The 21,665-nt window shown below is 47.1% G+C and overlaps 1 protein-coding gene across 2 annotated transcripts in view; it reads left to right on the forward strand.

The window, feature by feature from the left end:
- The window catches only part of LOC126531328 (neuronal acetylcholine receptor subunit alpha-10-like), a 354,454-nt gene that overhangs the window by 99,306 nt on the left and 233,483 nt on the right, over nucleotides 1-21,665 (forward strand). Inside the window, exon 2 of one of the 2 annotated variants that reach the window (XM_072288417.1) lies at nucleotides 8,959-9,010. The exons of the other annotated variant lie outside the window; for it this stretch is intronic. The gene's annotated coding sequence lies outside the window, so the exon portion shown is untranslated. The remainder of the gene's footprint in view (nucleotides 1-8,958; nucleotides 9,011-21,665) is intronic. 2 annotated transcript variants of the gene reach the window in all.

Consider the following 21,665-nt stretch of genomic DNA (forward strand, 5'->3'; position numbering starts at 1 on the left):
TCCAAATTTTGTGAAATATTTTTTTTTTCTTTCAGAGAGCAGCTAGGTGGTTTGTATTCGGTGCGTACACAACAGTAATTCCGCGACGTTGGTAGCTGCTGCACAATAAATAAAACACAGAACTAGGGAAAAAAAAGAACTCGGAAATAGTTCAAACATTAAACAACAAACACCAAACAGTTGCATTAGCTACCTCAGAAGGCTAGTCGTACAAGGAGTGATTTAAAAATAAGTAAAAAGAAAAAGCTAATATTATGCAGGAAGTGTTCCTATAAAGCATGTGTTTTATAACACGCCAAATGACACGCAAATGTGCGAACAAAACAAATTAGATAGGTTACCATCACATTTCACATGAGAATAAACAGCGCAGCGAATACGCGATCAGCGGCACGCTGCAAGTAGCTTGCATCATATTTTATGGAGTTTTCTTCAACGGTATTAAGTGAAATAGTGAGCACATAGCCTAGCTTCAGCCATATAGAATTGTCATAAATAAATAAATAAATAAATAAATAAATAAATAAATAAATAAATATGGTGATGATGATTATTATGATGGCTGTTTGCCCAAATAAAAAGCATAACGTTGTAGACTGTATTCCTCGAGCGAATTGTCTACAATTATCTATTATGGAAAATAGCAGGGGCCTTTTCGCTCAGCATAGATCAAACTAGCAGTACGTCATAATCATAACGCCCTGCAATTGTACTCACGCACGCGCCCTGTAAGAGCCATTCGCGGACTTTGTTACAATGAAAGCTTTTCCATAGAGACGTTTGCTCTTAGTGCTATTACATATTATTCTGTTTTAGTTAGGTACCACCTAGTGCGATAATTTATCCTTTCTTTATTTTATTTATTAAGCTATGTTATTAACCAAGCCAATAGGGTTAGCCGGCGCCAGTTAAGGGCGACAACTCCTCTGTTTATTACCCCGTAGGTTCGAGTGGGATTTCTAGCAGAACATCCACATGGATCGTAGTTATCTCGTACTACTTAATACTTAGCATAACATTTTTGAAAGGCCAACTAAATGTTCCGCGCGGGTGACGTGATCATGCGTAAAGTCACTTTGTTGCGTACCGCTTACCGCGGGCCGCGTTGATGACGAGAAGCCAGCAACATTTTTTCTAAGTCAAAAGCGCGACTGTATACGACAACGGAGCACCCACTGGAAACTCGGGCTAAAACCGAAGCAAAGGAAATATGGTCACTAGGGCACGCCCTTCTATATATGGGTGGGGGGTGAGGAACCCATGGGGACGATGCATACGGAACGAAATTCGCATGAGCGAGTCGAGCCGTCCGATGCGCAAGAAGTGAAGAGAAACGAAATGAAAACAAAGATAGGGAAACACGGCTGCAACGACGCCCGTCTGTTTACACCGCCTCTATTTACTTTGCTGCAGCCGATGCAAAGCCGGGAAATAAAACACACTGACTGAGGGTAAACGGGAGAGGGGGGAGGGAAGGGTCGAATGTCCGCGGGGGGGGGGAGGGGGGGGGAGGGGGGATTTCCGCTGCAGCTCGCGCTTATGCGGCGGTCATGGTCGGGACCTCTCGTCTTTCTTATTTATTTCGAGCGCACGCCACAGCACAAACAGGGAATGCTCCTTCTAGCGCGCGAGGCCGCTTGACTGCGCGCGTTCAACTCTGCAGGCGAGGCATAAAGACAGCACGATGCCCAGAAGGAAGAGCAATAATAAGGAAACAAAAACGAATCGTTCCTTCATTTATGCATTTGCTTTTTTTTTTTGCGACACTGGCAGTTGATTCCCGTAGGGAAAAGAAAGCCCTCGGGGCAGAGCCACATCTTTCGGGACGAAAGGAAAGAAGACCGAGCGCACCTCGCTTGGTTGACGCGAGCTGCTGCTGCTGCACGTTCTCCCCGCTGCCGGACCGCCGTGCAGAGTGAGACAAAGAAGCGCGCCTACCTCATGCACGTTTCGCGGAGCGCAGCCGACGCTTAAATGAGATGTCCCCGTTATGCTCGTCCGCTCCCTCGCCTACTTCATTCTCGTCGTTTCGTCTCGTTGCGTCCTCCTCCTCCACTTTCGTCTTCAACGCATTCGCCCTTTGTCCTCCTTGCATTCGTTTCTTCGTTTCCGTCTCTCCTTTACATTTCTTATCGCGTCGCTCCCGCGCTCGCCTCCGCGGTAACTCACTATGTAGGCCTCCTCACGCAGATTGCGCCCGGCAACATTTTTGTTGAACGGCGCGCGGCTCTGGCGGTGGAATTTTGTACACTTTGAGCGGCGCCTGCTTGTGGTCTGCATTCTTGCAAGTGATACCCTTCTTTTCTCTATCTATCTCTCTCTGTGCAGAGCGCGCGCATGTCTCGCTACTGCGTGTAAGCGCACCACGAAATGCGCGAGAGCGCAAAATACGAGCGCACGGGAGCTTCGGAAGGCATCTCCGCTCGCAACCAGCCCGACCCACCCTGCCTTTCCGAGCACCTCGCACTCCTTCGCGCCTTCCTGGAGATTTTTTTTTTTTTATCCCGCTGTGTCTTTGCGAGAGCTGCCTTCCTGCCGCGTAGCCCAACATCGCACTGGCGCCTGGCAAAACATCAGAGGCGCAGTGTGCTCACCAAGTGACAAGGCTAGGCGCGCGCGAGCACCCGACTATTGCGCGAGGAGGATGCAGGGAGACGGGTGGGGGTTTGATTTGCTCCTTTCCTCCCGGCCTTCGCTCATTCATTCCGGAGAAGCGGCGCGACGAATGCAACCCGTAGAACGAGAAGCCAACAAAATGGTCCCTCGCGAGTGGAAAACAGTACTAAAAGAGAGTGAGACGCAAGATAAAATGGGGAGGAGGAGCAGGAAGAAAGGCCGGGTTGCATCAGCAGTGGATTCGTTTAGGTGGAGACGGAACGAGAGACCGTCCGCCGCGGCTCTGTTCCCATTTGGCTCGGCTAATGCGAAAACCTCCCGCGACGCCAACGCGACTCCTCGGCCTGAGAGTGGTTAGTGTAGCGTAGACTCTCTCTCTCTCTCTCTCTCTCTTACACCATTTTTTTTTTTCTAATCGAATGAGCTTCGGAAAGCGAGCCGGCGGCCTCGCGAATGAGAGCGGATCCGAGACTCGAGCGAGTTGGACTACGAGCACTTTTGCGCTTGCATTGGTTGTTGGCGGCAACCGCCGCTGCCGCCGCTTCGTACGTTTTGCTCGTGCCTTTTTTTTTCTTTTCCCCAGCTGAAAGGGCTGATGGTGAGATGTTCGTGCGGTAGATTAGCGCGGCCCGTGAATATATATAAAAAAATGCCATTCCTGACTGCGCCGTCTGAAGCGGTAGCGTAAGCGCAGTGTTGCTGGAACCTAACGCGTACGGGTTCAGCTGCGAGGGAAATGCGAAAGCAGTTCTTTGGCGATGTCTGGCGCGGAATTCCCTCGAGTAGGCCTAAGATATCCTCCGGTTCTAGGATAGACTTGGCAGCAGATGCTTTCGTGCCATTCCCGTGGGAACTCGTTTATGCTGAACTCAAAAATGCATGCACAGGAAAACGACTTGCTTTTACGTTCCCAAATTAGCGAGCCTTGCAATGTGCATCTTTTCTTTTTTTAGTGCTTCGAATACTAATTCGAAAGTTCTAGCGAGAAAAATAATCATAAATAGGCAATACCACCGCTATTGTTATCAATAATTTGTATAACTTGAAAGCGAATACAGAAACGCCTAAATTGGGGAGTTTTACAGTGCTGGTTCTCCGTATATCGAGCAACAATTAGCCGCAGTGCGTAAAATCAATTATTTGCATACTAACATCACAACGCAGGGACATGAATTATTATTAAGAACGAACGTACTGATGCCAGCACACTGCCATATCGATAAAGCCATTCTTTCGCCACGTAAACGAGCTCTTCTGGCGAAAGAATTGAGCCCTTTTCAAAGTTTTACGTTGCTTCTTTTCTAAGCCTCGCATAAGCACATTACGATATTGACTGCACGACAAGAAAGAAAGAAAGAAAGAAAGAAAGAAAGAAAGAAAGAAAGAAAGAAAGAAAGAAAGAAAGAAAGAAAGAAAGAAACGGTTCGTTATGTGGCTTAACGATCCGTCGCGAATTCGTATATGGAACTAGTATATTTCACGACATCCGCGTAGGTGCGCTATACTATTTAGCCTAATCCTCAGTTCAGCCTGCTTCTTTCTCCAAAAGACGTGACGTAGTCTCAAGTTAAGTTTTACAAGTAATAAATCTTACCGTTAATCCAAGCTGTCCTTTCAATAGAACAAGCCTCTGGTACAACAAATTCTTCAGATTATTTGTTTGTTTTATTTTTCAGAAGGTAAGGGCAAATCCGAGGTCCCGATTATGTCAATGTGGTCAGAATGGCAAGTCATTTTTTTTACGATATAGTTTATTTCGAGCTCGTAAGCCTAGCTTCAGTAGGACTTGCATATAAGGTAACACATGAGCACCTTTAATTTGGCTAGCTTCTTGCTTTGCGCAAGGTGAAGTTTACTCAGCGTTCACCAGTGCCTTTCCAAATTGCTAAACTCTCCCGATAATCAAAATTTTGTTTGTGTTATTCGAGACATAGGTGCTTTTACTACGCTAGTTGCTTTCATAATTCATCATTTTTCTTTCCGTGTCATGCTGTGTCTTCATGTATCCGTCCACTGTTCTGCCCTCTGTATAGCTTACTGCGCCCTCGGTACTGCCTTTATCGTTGCGGTGAAGGTTTCATTGGCTTGGCGATAGCCGATGCTGCTCTTTCTTCTGCTGTGTTAAGTACAAGTATTGAGCCTGTCGTGCTGTCCACCTCCCTGTTGTGGTTGCTAGCTCAGGTTTCCTTATTCTCCTGCTTGGTGAATTAGTTAGGGCGAGCTGAAGTATGACGTCATTTCCTTGTTTGTTTGTTTTTTTTTCTTTGCAAAGGTGACCAGTATTATTGCTCTGCGCTTTTGCTTCTGTCCGTTCGATCAAATTTATCATACCGTGATTCTCGTCAATTCGTTTTATGCCTTTTAGTGGGCGGCCCCGAACATCTTTATCCGGATTGATTGATTGATTGATTGATTGATTGATTGATTGATTGATTGATTGATTGATTGATTGATTGATTGATTGATTGATTGATTGATTGATTGATTGATTGATTGATTGATTGATTGCGGAATCAATGATTAAGCGGCTACTCACTGCAGTCTCATTACGCTTGTGAACTCGACCTCGAACTACAGCTGAAGGACAGAATGTGAGCAATGAGACGGTAAAAAACTAATAAAATGATTGGAAATAAGAGATGAAACATTTAAAAAAAGATAATCCAAAAGAAATAAAGGTAGCATAAGCGGAGCGAAATTTAGACTCTCGCCTTTCGTACTCACTTACATTTCTTGTAAACAAAGCACAGTTTATGGCCTCAGTTCGTTTCCTCAAAATGCGGCAACAATTCTTATCGCAAACTAATTTCCGAGAGCACCTTTGAGCAATATTCACTACGAGACTCTTTATGCTGTTTTGTGACAAATTGTTATTGGTAATATTTGTTAAAACATCTTATTATTTATTTATTTAATATATATATAAATTGGTTTTTAAACGGGAACGTAGTTCTCTACAGAGACCGGCTAGCGCAATGTGCTAGAAATTACCGAGACACACACAAAAAAGAGAAAATAAGAAGAAAACAACAAATAACAAAATAATAAAAGAAACACTGCACACTTTCTAGCACAAGTCACAAGCATGTAAGCAAGACCACATAAAGCCAGCAGGCAATGAAGCCAAGGGAAACATAGGGGTAATTAGCTCCGACAGAAATTCCAATGTGAAAATAATGAAAAGGAAGGATAAATAAATGTGGACGAAAAAATAACTTGTCGATGTTGGGGACCAAATTCACAACCTTCGCATGACGCGTGCGATGCACTGCTAATTGAGCCGCAGCGCCGGCCATCAATGCGCACACTAAATTGAGTATCCATGTGTGGTGCGATCTAGTGTGATCCGACCACTTACATTGATCCATTCTTATATTGGGCAGGGAAAACATCCATTTATACTGCCATTTAATTAAAGTGGTGGAGTTCGCGCAAATGCGTCGGCACCGCTCAATCACTCCAGTAGTTTAAACCATGTCCGGAACTTCTTCACGCCATGGGAATTAGCTTTCCTTTTCTTTTTTTCTTTTTTCCCCTCTCTATGACACCCCAAGCGATATGTATAAAGATATATACACCTGCTAGGTAATATTCGTACGTTCCCCACTTTGCAGCCGAGCAAATCAGTTTCTTGATTAATGGTAGGACACATCTGCTTATGTTATGTCCTTTTCACGCCCATGCGTTCTTCTTTACGCCTGCCGTTCAATGTCTCGAGCGTGTTTGTAGTTGAAGGTCTTTTTCAAGGATTCACTTTTACTTCTAAAGCTTTTAGCATGTTTGCAAGTCCTAGGGCTTGCTCATTAACGTAAATAGTACACTTTGAGTGCATACTGTGCATGTGCGAGCTCCTGCTTATTGATGTAGGCATTGTTCTCGCAATTGTAAAGTAGTGTTTTCGAGCTGGGGCATTCGCGTGCGTTCTTTTAATAAGTAACGTTCTGGCCACCCTCCTGTTATGCTCACGCTGTTATAAGTTACCTCGAATTAGTTTTAACAACCACACAGCAATAATAAAAACATGATGCGAAAGTAGCACGTCTTTTACATTCGTTCCGAGGAGTTTCAACGGCCTCAAATTTCGACTGTCCTAACGATATTGCTAGAAACTTCCATGGTGGCACGTTGGAAATCACAGAGCGAACAACGACCAAAAGCGGTTTTTCCAGTGGCGTGCCTGACACGTGTAACCAGAACCTCACGAACTTAGTCTTTCGTGCTTCTCCATTCAACGTCATGTACTTTGACTCCACTGCTCCCTTGACATGAAAAGCTGCTGTGAAAAAAAAAATAAAGACTGCAGGGGAGAACTTGACATCATAAGTCTGCCGAGGGTTTCCTTCTATCTTTACGCAATGCAACGCTATAAGCCTGAAGACAGAGCACACATCTTGGCATCCTCAGCTTTCGCACAAGATAATATGTCTTTGGGACTTGCCTTCGTTTTCTTTATCTAACGGCTACGTTGGGTTTCACACGCTGAAGGCACAATCTAATTTCTTTTGGACTTTGAGTTTGTCTGCTGAGTAAACCGAGAAGTTGTTCTCCCACACGTTTTGTAACTTAACTAAGCCCCTTTTCCTTAGCGTATGCTACTTGCGGTCTAGTTATTTATTAATGTTATACCAACTGTATGTGAGTAGATGTGGGCGCCTCTTGGAGCTGTCGCGTCCTCTCTCGTTCGACAGGCCAGTCATCAAATATCAACACAAAAGCGAGTGTGAAATACAAAACGCAATCATAGAAGTAACTTGATCCGTCATGAACAATATTGTTCATAAAAGTTGTAATGAATTTTGGATTTCGGGATGTTCGGCTCTGGCGGAGCCTATTTTTTCCCGTTTAAAGATATAAATAAATAAAAAAAAGTGCCAGCAAAAAGTGTCTGGACAAAGAACCCACTAATTCAGCAATTAGTAAAAGAATAATAGAAAATAAAAACCAAAAGGGTGAGGAATCGATTGGTTTTATAAGCACCAGTCCTAACACGATGTACATTCAACTATCATTATAAACATGATAAACTTAACATTGAAACATCAGTATAACTATTGGGTGCATACAGTTGTCCTAAGAGAAGCAAATGCCGAAGCACATGAGTATAAATATAAGTGTTAATTGTAAAAATGACACCGAAATACTAACGTAATGTGATTTATCTTTAAGGCTCCAATAATTATGAAAGATCTCGATCGGTTCAAGAAACAATATTATTGCATGCAGAGCATGTGTACCTGACATTTCTGCTAGTCATGTTCCCCACAAATGCCATGAGCAGCTAAAAAAGTCACACCAACTCAAATTGCCGTAACGCAATATCCGGAATGAGTCACCCGTTGCGTAAGCAAATTCCATATCTTCGGAATGGGAATGGGTCTCCCACATTTCGCCGTACCCTAGATATGCGACAGTAAATGTAGGGTCCGCAAAAAAACTTCTGCACAACACAGGACTGGAATAAAGACTGCGACTGAACTACGCTGCTGCATTACCGATCGGCATTCACCGCGGCTCTATTCTTGCCATTATCATCCTCCATCCCTCTTTCGTCCGCTTTTTTTTCGCTTTCCCGAACGCATAGTAGCAGAATAGAGCGCATAAGACCTAGTCGACCTTTCTGCCTTCCTACAACTAAAATTATATCACTTTATCTTTGGTCTTCCAGACACCCACCTATATGGATGTATCAATTTCAGCAGGGTAGTTGTCACCAATTACCTCCCTTGTTGCAAATTCTTGGAAGTTGTTTCGCCCACAAGTATAGTAATATTGCAGAGGTGCACGCTTTACAGTAAAAAAAGGACAGGCGGGAAAGTGGAGAGCATGCATGTCGGACTCGTTAGTTAGTTAGTTAGTTTGTGTTTGCTGGTTTGTTTGTTTGTTTGTTTGTTTGTTTGTTTGTTTGTTTGTTTGTTTGTTTGTTTGTTTGTTTGTTTGTTTGTTTGTTTGTTTGTTTGTTTGTTTGTTTGTTTTCCTAAGGCGATTGGTCTGCTTAATTATACTAAATATGCTAGAAACTTATCTAGCTGGATTTTCCGCAACAGACTCAGATGTGCAGGTGGAAATGACATGAAGGGCAAAACAACAGAAAGAAAATACAGTTGAAATTCAATTTAACGAAGTGATGCCACGCTCGAATTACTTCTTTAAATCGGGAAGTTCGTAAAATCGAGAAAAAGAATTTTAGGTTCTGCGAAATCTAAAGTTGTAACGTAGCGACACCCAAAAGCTACCATGGCATTGTATTTGCCGCGAACCCATGCCTGCGCGTGTGAAATTTTCTTTTTCTTGGACACGTTCCCCGGCGAAGCGGCGCGAATGATGGCATCCTTTCCTTTCAAGATGGTTGCAAGAGTGCTGGCTGGGATGCTACCGCCGCCCCTAGCGCCATCTGGTACGTAAGAGCGCTACCGATTTCTGAGTCGATTGTTTCATGCATGGGTGTGGCGTGCTGCCTCGTCAAAATACAGCCGGGGCCGTTACTAGGGCGTCTAGGTGCTTTAACGCGACAGCGTTAGAGCGCACGATCGGAGAAAACTAGCAAGAAATCACTGCCGTTTTTAATGATGTATTTCAGGAAAAACTTTGTTAAATGTGGTTTGGTGCAAGTTAGTTTGGTTAATTGGGTACCATATGGGTACCTGCCGGGGAATGGAAATTTCTTTGTTAGATTGGGAACTTCGTAAAATTGGGTTTCGATATATCAAGTTTTGACTGTAATGACGAGTCCTTTTTGGAAGCAAAAAAGTGTACACCGACGAAAGCAAACAAATTGCGTATATATATATATATATATATATATATATATATATATATATATATATATATATATATATATATATATATATATGTATGTATGTATGTATGTATGTATGTATGTATGTATGTATGTATGTACGTACGTATGTATGTATGTATGTATGTGTGTGCGTGTGCGTGCGTGCGTGTGTGCGTGTGTGCGTGTGTGCGCGTGTGTGTGTGTGTGTGTGTGTGTGTGTGTGTGTGTGTGTGTGTGTGTGTGTGTGTGTGTGTGTGTGTGTGTGTGTGTGTGTGTGTGTGTGTGTGTGTGTGTGTGTGTGTGTGTGTGTGTGTGTGTGTGTTCGTTGTTCGCTGATAGAGTTGGCTGTTCGTTACAAAACCACATTGTAAGTGAGCGAACAAGCCTTCTTTGGACGTCAGTTTACGCACGAGTTCCAAGGATTAAACTAGGTTGATGTTTGAGGAGGTTTTCGTCATTTTCGTTTCTTATTCGAAGCTTCCGGTAGTGTTCGGTAAATCACAATATCCCGAGAGAGCACGATCAATCTCAAACGGAAGCATGCAAGCAGTGTGTGAAAGTTAGTAATATTGAGAACTCGCTCTCAGAACGCCATGGAATCTCTTTTAAATAGCAGGTTCAAGAGGCATCGTAGGCATTTATCAACAATAAGTATGAAATTTTGGTTTACGTGCTCTAAGCACAATACGATTATGGGGCACGCCATAGTGGAGGACTCCAGTTTAATTTTCACCACCAGGGTCTTTCCATAATACGCGGACGTTAATGCATTTGGCTCTCATCCAAAAGCGGCCGCCGGAGCAGGGATTCGATCCCGCGACCTCAAGCTGCGCAGCGGAACGCCAGAGCAATTACCCCACCACGGTGGGTCTGTCAAAATCAACATGAACAGACTGACACTCTCACGCACTCTTCTAGCTGAAGAGACTGGAAAACAATACGCATACTACTATCATTTCTAGCGGGAAAAAAAAATGTCATGTAAACAGCATCACGGCGATGCCGACGGCGAAAATGCGCCTGGAGTGTGCATGTAATTGCTGCCACAATAAAACCTGGCACTCTATAGTAGAGTATTGCACGGGCCGAATTTTTCAACCTGTGCCAACGAACCACTTCTCATGTATAAATTTAAAGCCCACGAATAGCATTACTAATGCGGTTAAGGTGGAAGCCATCTATTGTCACAGTGCTGCAAACATAAACCACCAATCGCGCAATAAATGAAAAACGGTAAAATGACGCAATTGCAATAAAATAATCGTATCAAGAGTGATAACATAGGGCAACAGCAATAGCGGCAGCAGTCAGACTACATCAAAAGCTGTGTTTAGCATCATTCTTTTTTCGAAAACAAAAAATTAAATTGTGGAATTTTAAGGGCCAAAACCACGACCTGATTATGAGGCACTCCGTAGTGGGAAACTACGGAAATTTGGACCCCCTGGGGTTCTTTAACGTGCATCTAAATCTAAGTACACGGGTGTTTTCGCATATCGCCTACATCGAAATGCGGTCGCCACGGTCTTTTTCGAGAACAATGTTGCTGTTTGTAAAAAGTAGAATTAAATTTCTTTTGCAAAAAAAGAACTAAGCCTGAAAATTAGAACTATTTGTTTCTACTTATCTTTTTGCTCAGGTAATTAGGCGCCATTTTTCCAAATCGTCAGTTGAGCATCCCGCAGAGTGCCTTTGAACTATGGATGGTGGTGATAAACTTTATTGAAAGGGGGAAGGGTAAAGAGGGGCGTGTCTGAGGGTTAAGGCTCAAGTAAGGCCCTGGGCCTGCTTGGCCTTTTCCGCCCAGTCCACCAGTTCAAGTTGTCGGTCGACGTCCCCGGAACTGAGCCAGGCTGTCCAGTCAGTCTCGCTGCTGACGGGGGGATGAGAGAACGGGAGCGAGGTGCATTCCCACATTATGTGTGTGAGTGTTCCTGTTTCTGAACAGAGCCTACATTTGTCGCTTTCCCTGCCCCCTGTGATTTTGTTAATGTATTTTGGGTGTGGGTATGTGTTTGTCTGAAGTCGCCGAAACGCGACCGCTTGCGTTTTGTCGAGTTGCTTGGCTGGTGGTGGGAGCGCGCGACGCCTCAAGCGATACCGATGGGCTATTTCATAATAAGTCTCGCAGGGTTCCTCGTGTCTCTCCTCCTCATTCACGCCGTCCGCATCCGCGGACGAGGCTCGGCGCGCGAGATCTCGAGCCAGACTGTGAGCCGACGCGTTGCCGGGCACAGCCGCGTGAGCGGGGGTCCACACGAGGGTTTTCAAGCCGCTTAGGGGGCGTCGTGTGAGGACATGGTACGCCTGTTTGGAAATTCTACCACAGACGAAATTGCCGATGGCCTGCTTGCTGTCGCTGATGACGGTATTCGCTTCCGCATGCATGGCCATGGCAATCGCGGTTTCCTCCGCTTCCACCACTCGGCCAGCCGTGATTGCTGTATGTTCTAATAGTCCTCCGTTGTGATCCGCTACCACCGCGGTCATGAGGTTGCCGCGAGGGTGTCTGGCTGCGTCTGTGTAGACCACTCCATCTTGCGAGCCGTAGCGTCGCCAAATGGCTTCACTACGGGCCTGCCGACGGCCCTGACGGAACTCGGGGTCCATGTTGCGGGGTAGAGGTGGGGCATAAATATGCCCCCTAACCTTTCGCGGAATCGTCACGTACTCTGTAACCTCGGGGATAGCCTCGAGACTGAGCTTCTGGAGGACTGTGCGGCCAGCCGGGGTTAGCGAGAGACGACGGACTTGGGCTGTGTGGTGAGCGTCTAAGAGCTCCTCGATCGTGTTATGCACGCCTAAGGCCTCTAGCCTTGCGGTGGCCGCGTGGTCCGGAAGGCCCAAGGCTGCCTTTGTGCTTCGCCGGATCATGGTGTTTAATTTGGCTAAGTCCGTGGCTGCGAGTTTGACATATGGTGTCGAGTACATGGTTCTGCTGGTTATGTATGCCTGCACAAAAAGTCAGAAGGCTTCACCTGCCTTTACTTGGCCCGGGCCGGGCCGGGACCAGACTATCGCGTAGACCCAGGCCCGTGCAGTTCTCTAGTCCATAGGCTATCGGGGCTTCTATTTTCATAATCGGGACAACAATTCTTTTTTTTTTTGTCAGAAACGTGCCCATAATCGTGCATCTTCAGCTCTAGCAGTGTCCCTGGAAAAGCGCAGCAAGTAGGCGTTAGAGTGACACGTACAACCAGTCTATAGAAGCCCAAGAAAGCAAAATAGTAAGGGATGCAGCCTAGCGCAAATCTGATACGTTAAACAAACCAGACACCCTCGGTCTGGCGCTCTCCGAGGAGAAAGAGAGAGAGAAAGAAAAGCTAATCTTATAAGAAAACTAACGCGAACTTCGAGCTCGTTGAGTATAGTATGAACATGGCGCATCCCTGACAGGCACTTTCCAGGCGCCTACATAGGCATCGAGAAAAAAAAAAGAAAGAAAGGTATCAATAATGAACACGCGCGGAGTGAAGAAAACCGTGTTCCGCGCGGCGCGGGAAGCAATCAAGCTGCACAATGACAGGCGGCTTCGGGGCAGAAGTGCTCTCTCGCGCCTTCGAACGGTGCTCCTTCGGAAACAGACGGCAGATGCTGGGGCCTGTCAAGAACATCGTTCTCGGCGAAGCCCGTGTGAGCGCGCAGCGCTGCTTTTTTTTGTTTTTTTTTTTCTTTCTGCTTCGATCGCAGCGTCAGCACACGCGGGTGGCTGTCGTAGTTTCATCTGCGAGGAACGGCTTCGGTGTCGGAGCAAGGCGTGCGGAGTGTAATATAAAGTACCGGCGCGGGCGGACCCAGACGGCGTAGTTAACTGTTGAGGAACGATGCGCATCTGGCACCAGCCGGCGTGGTTAGCTCTTGAAGAATGATGCGCATCTGGCGCCGACTGCGTGTTGCCAGTGCGCAATCGCTGTGTGTAGACCAGGTCCGTTCGGTTTCAATGTTCCATTTCGGAGGGATCACGGTGCTATCTTGACCAACTTTAGACCACATATACATAGTATGCACGTACGTCATTCAAGGATACTCCGCGACTTCCTGTTTACGGCAGCGCCATGTTGCGGAACCTATAGGCCTATGCGCGCGCCTGTTTATAAGGTTCCCCAAGATGGCGGAAGGTAGCGGAAGCAGACGACTGGAGCGGATGTGACGTCACGTGCATACTATGTAAAGATTGTCTACAGACATGAGACTCGGTTTCCTCCTTTATAGACTGGTAGTTTCTGCAGTAAAATATGTCGAGAATGGATATGAACAACAGTCCTTGACGAGCCTCGTACAGGTTACGCACTGATGGAACTGGTTAATTGGCTTGGCTGACATGGTGACGAATGATTCGCTTTTGACACCCACGGAAGTAGTGCGGACTCGTTTAAGTATGTAGATTCAGTGCAGAAAAGAATGTCGAGTTCAGTGAAAGAATCAGTGCTTCATTTCGTACTGACCACGAGGCTGTCTGAAACAACTTCTGACTGTTTATAGATTGCCTGCAGGCATTAAGAACAATTTGCCCGGTTATGGGCTTGTCATTTTGGCGCTAGAATGAGGGCAGATTGGCTACAAACAACAACAACAATATATATAAATATATATATATGTATATATATATATATATATATATATATATATATATATATATATATATATATATATATATATATATATATATATATATATATATATATATATATATATATATATTCAGTGCATAAAGCCAAATTACCGATGTATAATATACTTGAGTCAGAAGCACCTGACTAGTGACAGATGCGACAGTTTTATCGCCTTTGTCTTCCCTCTTCCTTTCCTTCTTCCCCAACAACAGAGTTGTTGGCTAGAGGAATGTACCTCAGGCCGACCTCTCTGAAATATCGTATCATTAAACCTTTCTCTCTTTTTTGTTTTATATTTATTTAGCGTAGCTCTCTGATCAAACACGTACCACTCATATGTTTTCTATACTAGCGCCCATCGCCCGAATAACAGTTGACAATAAGGGCGTTCGGCAAACCTTTGGCTACTGCACTGTCCATGAGGATGATGGTGTTTTAAATTGGGGGGTTTTAGGTGCCAAAACCACTTTCTCATTATGAGGCAGGCCGTAGTGGGGGGCTCCAGATATTTCGACCACCTGGGGTTCTTTGACGTACACCTGAACCTAAGTACACAGGTGTTTTCGCATTTCGCCCCCATCTAAATGCCACCGCTGTGGCCGGGATTCGATCCTGCGACCTCGTGCTTAGCAGCCCGACAACATAGCCACTAAGTAACCACGGCGGTTAATGTTGGTTTCTGCGTACACAAAACCAAGCACCCCCGAGTGAATCGGGTAAATCCACGTTGCGCTCACTACCAACCGAAATCCACGTCCTAGCCTTGTCCCTCTCCATTTACCCGTTTATTCTATATTCGTTTGTTTACTTGCATTCTTTCTTTCTGACTTGTTTGCCTTTGTGAGCTGTTTCCATGGGTATGATGTATTTAGCTATTGCTTTTTTTTCTCTTTATTACTATATTGGTTTGCTTTTTTGTTTGTTTTCGTTTGTTTGTTGGCTTGCTTGCTTGCTTGTTTTATTTGTTTTTATTAATTATGGCCTTCCTGGACACACTACTACATTTCCCACGCACTGCCGTCTACGGTCCTTACGAGTGGAAATTAAATATCGAGCCTGGACCAGAAACTCAAAGATGCGGCGTTTGCCAACACTGTGATTTGGGCATTCCACGCCCACGCAAGAGCGAGCCTGGCTTCTGCGCTGACGCGCAGCGCAAACATAAAAAGTAGAATCCAGATGTCAAATGCCAGTACCGGGCCTTTCAACCGACCGATTTCGCCAACTAAAGCACTTTGCGCTTCGAGCGTTTCCTCCCATCATCGGCATTTCTTTACAGCCAAATTCTTTGGCACAAGCACGCCGTCGTCGGATCAGTATTCGACTCCTCTTCTTTTTTTTTTTAGCTCTTTTTTTCTATCGCAAGTTTGTCCTATTGCATTGCTCGGTCCAAGATTTTCTTGGTCGTCGCAGTTTTCTTTATAGTATGTGCAATGTCACTGTTTCTCTTCCTTTCCTCCAGCGTAAACATTTTTCTTTCTAACAGTGTATTTGTGTGTTGTCATAGCAAAGCTTGCAATAAGTTGGTCACCGCAGCCTGGAATGTCCAAAACGTCGTCGAGAACGATTCTTCGGAGCGCGTGACTTTCTTGTTTCTTTTTTAGTTGATGCCGAAACATTATAATATTAAAAAAGTAGCTATCGCTTATAAATCAAGGATCACTGTTTCTCATTTCATGCGTGAGAATTGTCAGAAAAAGAGAAGCTAACTGAAAAAACAATGGCCCGCCTGCCGCGCAGTCATGTGGAATTCAAACCACTACATAGAAAATGGGTGCGTTCTTATGTCCTGCAATCGGGAAAGGGTTTTTGACAAAGACTCTTCTCCAGACGCAGTCTTATATCTTTGTCGCAAACTGAGTAAGGAACAGTAGCTTCACAGCGAGCCCTCTGCATGTGCTACGCTGGCAGACGGTTACGGGCACTCAGTATTGTGCAGGAACAAATGCAAAAGAAGTCCACAAAAGTGCTGCAGAATAGCTTGGCAGCAAGAACAGCCCCTAGCGCCAAGAATACCTTACGGCACTTTGAAATGGGATGCGAAAGGTGGTCGAAAATTGTGTGAGTGTGACGTGAGAGTAAAAGTGTTTCGTCTAGAAAGATCGGTCGGTCGGTTGGCCGGCCCGGCCACCCGCTCGCTCGGTACGGTCTGTCTGTCTGTTGCGTGCGTGCGTGCGTGCGTGCGTGCGTGCGTGCGTGCGTGCGTGCGTGCGTGCGTGCGTGCGGGGATATGCTTGCTTGCTTGCTTGCTTGCTAGCTTGCTTGCTCGCTTGCTTGCCTGCCCGCCCGCCCGCCAGCCCGCCCGCCCGCCTGCTTACCTGCCCGCCTGCCCGCCTGCCTGCCTGCCTGCCTGTCTGTGTGTACGCGTGCGTTCGTGCGTGCGTGTGTGCCTGTAAAAGAGTTTAGCCCATGCCTGCAGCTCCCTTGGCTGCCGCGTGCGTTCCAAGGGCTTCGCCGTCCAGCTTTAGAGTCTGTTGTTCCTGGTCTCTGAGCCGGTAGGCAAACTCCACTTACGCGGCTTCGCTCTCTCCTTCACACGCACCTTCCCCCACCCCCCTTCGCGACAGCAGTGTAGCGCCCACCAAACCACCGACGTTGAGGAGAAGTGCAAACACAAGACGCCATCCTCGGGCCCGCCTCAAGCCAGCTCGCCGTCTTCTGGCTTTGCTTTCCCTTCCGCATCTCCCGTTCTCATCCCGTCGTTCCCCTAGCTTTACCCTCCCTCCCTCCCTCTCTGTACGCCTCCTTCCTTTCGCTTCCTGTAGAGACAGCCGACTTTCCAGCGCTGAGAAAACGGTGGCCTCGTCCAAATGGGTCGATTGGCACAGCGTGCAGATTTCTCTTTCCTCTTTCTTTCCATCTTAAAGCACGTAAACAGTAAAATGACTTGCGTCAAATAGCGTCGGGCAACGCCGTTTTTGGTGCCGTGCGCATGTTTCCTTCGGGGGTACGCGAAATGGGGGACGCTTGTTTCCCGTGCCAAGGAAGGGGATAGGCGAAACCTTGCTCTCCCGTCGTCGTGCCACGGAAACGACGTGTCACTGCCCCACGCTCCCCTCCACAACACAAGAAGAAATGGGTTCATTGGTCTTGAAAGCGGGGAGTCCTGTGTGGTCTTTTATTTCTTAGTTTTGTTGCTGTTGTTGTTGTTTTCGGTTTGTTGTAGGCATGTCCTGTTCTTGACGCAAGACGGGCGGAAAGGTGCAGCCGACTTCTCTACCAGGAAGGGAGTGCACCGGTGCATTCTGCAGAAGTGACATAGCATGGTGCAGGGTTGTTTGAGGCAAGGCAGTGTGAGCGAAGGTGGTGGGGGAGCGGAGGTGAAACGAGCGATGACACTGCCTCCTAAGTGCAGCCCAGAGGGAATTCGAGGAGACCGGCCAAAATGAAGGCAAAACTGTGCACGCGTGAGGGACGGTCGCGAGAGCTGACGCGGCGATTACAACCGCGGCACGAAAGCGGGTACGAATTGCGAACCTCGAGACATGCTCGAAAGACTCGGCCGTATACGCACATCGTATAAACTGCTTAAGAAAAGGCTTGAAAGGTGGATGGCATGGCATGTGTAAAGCGCATACTTGGTGCAGATTTTACCTAAGATATGAGAGCTTAAACGTTTATATGAAAGGTTAAACATTTCGTGACCTGTTTCAGTCCCAAGAATAATAAGAAGGCTACGGTATGGATACAGCGGCGGTTACTGTATTTCGCGTTTTCTTCGCGTTTCCTCTTGTTAATCAAACATTGCTTTTATGTTTCTTATTTGTTGTTTGTTTGTCTTTTTTTTTTTCTTAAAAGAAGATGTGCTATGGGAGCCTCAGCAAAATGTATAGCACTTTATATTATCAGTGTGATAAACAAAAATATAGAATCGTTCTGGCATCGTGTCGTGTTGTGACAAGCGATAAGAGGTGGTAGAGCTCGAACCTTTGTCTGCAATATTCTAAAAAAAAAGTAAGTGACTCAATAAAAAAACTAGGAGAAGAAAGCGAAATGTGATGCCTATTTGGTTCCATTGGTGTTCTTGCAGATGTAAGAGTTGAGGAGGACTTTGGGATGAAAACTTGGAGGTTTATTTACATTATTTACATTGAGACGACCAAGAAATTAACAGTCATAGAGTCATTACGGGCCGGCAGCAACTCGGACGCTGCGGCCCGTGGCAAGAAGCTCGAAAGGGATCAATGAAGGAATGCTCTAGGAATGCTCCCGGTATGTGTCTTTTAAGCCCTTCGATGTCTCGAAGACACGTCACGTTAGGCCAATCGGCGAGCCCACTCAGGTGTTGTCATTTTCGGCCAATGGCAGGCGCCCGTGCGATTGTGTCACACCCTGCGGAGAGGGTCGCTCCTTGGTCCCCAATTGTCCGAGCGCTTACTTCTCTCTGCGGTCCTGCCGTCGCGGTCTGCGACTTCCGTCACCAAGGCGGAGAGGGTCGCTCCTTGGGCCCCAATTGTCCCAGGGCTTTCTCCCTGCGGTATTGCCTTGCTGACTTGCAAGCGCTATCACAAATTGGCGGAAGGGGGCGACGCTGCCAGGGTTTCACGGTGCATTACAGCCGTCTTGCTTCGGGACCCACTTTACCTGGAACAGTACCAGGCTCTCGCTACACTTTCAGGAAGAGTCAAGCAGTGAATAGCTCCAGATGCGGCATACGAGGTGGGGGACGCCAACTCGTTTGCACGTGCCGCGCCTCGGGAATGTGGTATACGCACTTCTGCGCTCCTTAATTAGCTGTGGCGCGATTCGATGTGGTCTGGTGAACTCGAAGTAGGCTCAGGAAATGGTCCCGTATCTAACAGCTCGTCTTCGCCCCGGAAGTTTGGAATGGCCGGTGAAATCAATTCGCTGGCCATGAGGAACGCTGAAAGAACCTGCAGGGTACTGGTGTCGAGCCTCGTTTGACGAACTTCGGGATCCTGGATCCTACAATGCATCTCGTAGCTCGAACGCCTGTCGACCACCACGACCGGACGGTACATTATGAACACGCTCGATAACGTACCGCAACCAGCACGGCCAGAAAATGTAAATCCCCAACAAAATCAGACACCATTACGGGGGCAAACATCCCAAGAAACGTGCACCCCTATTACAACCGAGGTAGAAGAAAGGCAAGAGCCAAGGCTCTGCTCCGTTCATTCTGCAGGGAGAGAAACGCGCGCTTTGTCGACGCAGCCGAATATCCGAACGGCCAAAAATACACCGCCGCAGTAATAGAAACAGAGCCCAAAATCAGAACCACATACAGTGTATACACCAAACGCTCGGAAATAGCGGAGGAAGTAGCGATTGCCCTGGCCCTCACATAACAGGAATGCGAAGTCGTACTAAGCGACTTGCAAACGGCAGTAAAGAATTACGCCAAAGGTCGAATTTCCAAAGAAGCCCTGTCGATTCTGGCCAAAGCGGGCACATCCAAAACCGCGAGCTCGAGGATCATATGGTTCCCCGCGCACGTCACCAAGGAAGACGACGCGCTCCCGAACCTAAGCGAGACGGTGCACCGGACGGCGCGAGACATGACCCGCCGCGCCGAACAGGGCAACGCCTCTCGCACGATAGTGAACGCTTCTCGCGCAAAACGGGACAAGCTCACCAGATACAACGACATGACCAGTGCATATCTAAACTCCAGAAGGATATACCCACCGCCGAGTCCCAAACTGAACAGGAGGCAGGCCGCCGCCTGGAGACAACTCCAGACGAATACTTTCCCTAATCCATTCCTTCTGTAACGTATCTTCCCAGATAAGCATCAGGACGACACGTGCAAATTGTGCCAGGAAGGACCAGCAACACTCAAATACATGCTGTGGGAGTGCAATGTAGTTAAAGGAAGGATGGCAGTTGCTCCGGAGACCCTGTCGTCGAGGTGGGCAGCCGCTCTGCGCAGCTCAGACCTCGGAATCCAGACGTGGGCAGTCCAGCAAGCCCGTGAGGCGGCGTTGAGGCAGGGCCTTGACGTTCCCCCGTGGGAGACCTGAGCCCGGGTCGCGTTAAACCTTGCCGGACCTACAAGAAAGTTGTATCCATCCATCCATGTTCGCATTCGTTCACATCCGAGAAATGTAGACGTACCAATGGTTGTACAATATATTTGAATTCCTATGCGATCCCTCCATACAAAACGAAGTTGGATAGCATAAGAGTGGCTTGTTTGACTAGTTGGTACATGTTTATACTAAGAGAATGCCAGCAAACTTGAAAAAAGGAACAAAACTCGGATAGCCCCGCTGGATTGTTTAAATTAAACATGGCTGCGAGAATATTGACACGTGCACTTGTTCATCTTTTGCGGGTGAGCGCTTTTCACCATATAAGAAATGTTATCGCTCAGTGCGGGACGCGCCCGCATGCACCGGAAGTTTCTCGAATGTTACCGATGGTTCTGTTGTCACAGAAGCTTGTGTACTCTGATTGCATGTGTGGCGCGAATTGTGTAGAACTTTCTGGAAGACACGCGGATACCACCGATCAATCTGGAACCTTCGATGACTCGTGCATAAAAAACCGATGCGCTTGACCGGCAGATCAGATCATCAGATTTTCGACCGATCGCCGACTGTGTTCGCCGCTATCGTTGCGCTTTGAGTGTAGCCTGTTCTTGAGGGGCACACGTTCACCAACTAAAACACTTAGTTTCGCCATTCGCAGTTTTGCTGCTTTCTTTGCTGCAGTTTTGCTTTGGCAGCCGGAATTGCCGAATGCCCAGCCTGAAGCGACGACCTACACCGCCGTCACCCGTCGTCAAAGTAACCCTCCGCGCCCTTGCCAGGGCGCCTTAACGACGCATTTCCGTCATCTGCCACCTCCAGCTCGCCCACCCGTCGTCCAGCGCAACTACCCAAGGAAGACAGACGTCTGGCGTGATCCCGACCACCGCCCACTCTGCAACCGCTGTGGAGAAGCGGGCGACGTCTACAGCCGGTGCCCATAACGCGAAATGGGACTACGGGGATTCGCCCGTAGTCCGCTTTGCTGCTTTCTTCACCGTCACTGTACACGTGACAATATTGTAGCGCAGTTATCACTATCACACCACATCTAATAGTGATAACAAGAACTTATTTTTGTTTTCGCGATTAGTCTTCTTGTACTTTATCGGACAGGCGTGATACGCATCGTTTTTACATCTGTCTTTTATGAAATGGAAGAACTGTCATTCACCCGACCGTAGCACGAAGCTACAATGAAAACTACGGGCTTCCGCAGAACTGAGTTGCCATATACAGTGTGTCTGTGCGTCTAGTTGTCGATTAATTCGGCCTCGCTCGCTGATCTGCTAACCTAATTGGTGGATCAGATGGCAGAGCGACCACCCCAGAATGACGTTCGTCCCGGGTTCGATCCCCGAAGAAGGAGGAATTTTTCTTTATCTGCGAATCTCTCTTTCTCAGGGACCCGCCGCGGTAGCTTAGCAGCCAGGGTGTTGCGCTCCTAATCACGAGGTCGCGGGATCAAATCCCGGCCGCGGCGGTCGCATTTCGATGGGAGCGAAATGCAGAAACGCCGGCGTCCCGTGGATTTGGGGCACGTTAAGGATACCCTGGTGGTCAAAATTACTCCGGAGTCCCACATTACGGCGTGCCTCATAAATCGTGGTTTCGGCAAGTAAAACCCCAGGATGCAATTCAATTCTCCTTCTGAGAAACCCG

This window comes from Dermacentor andersoni, chromosome 5 (assembly GCF_023375885.2).
Source record: "Dermacentor andersoni chromosome 5, qqDerAnde1_hic_scaffold, whole genome shotgun sequence".
Lineage (NCBI taxonomy): Eukaryota > Metazoa > Arthropoda > Arachnida > Ixodida > Ixodidae > Dermacentor > Dermacentor andersoni.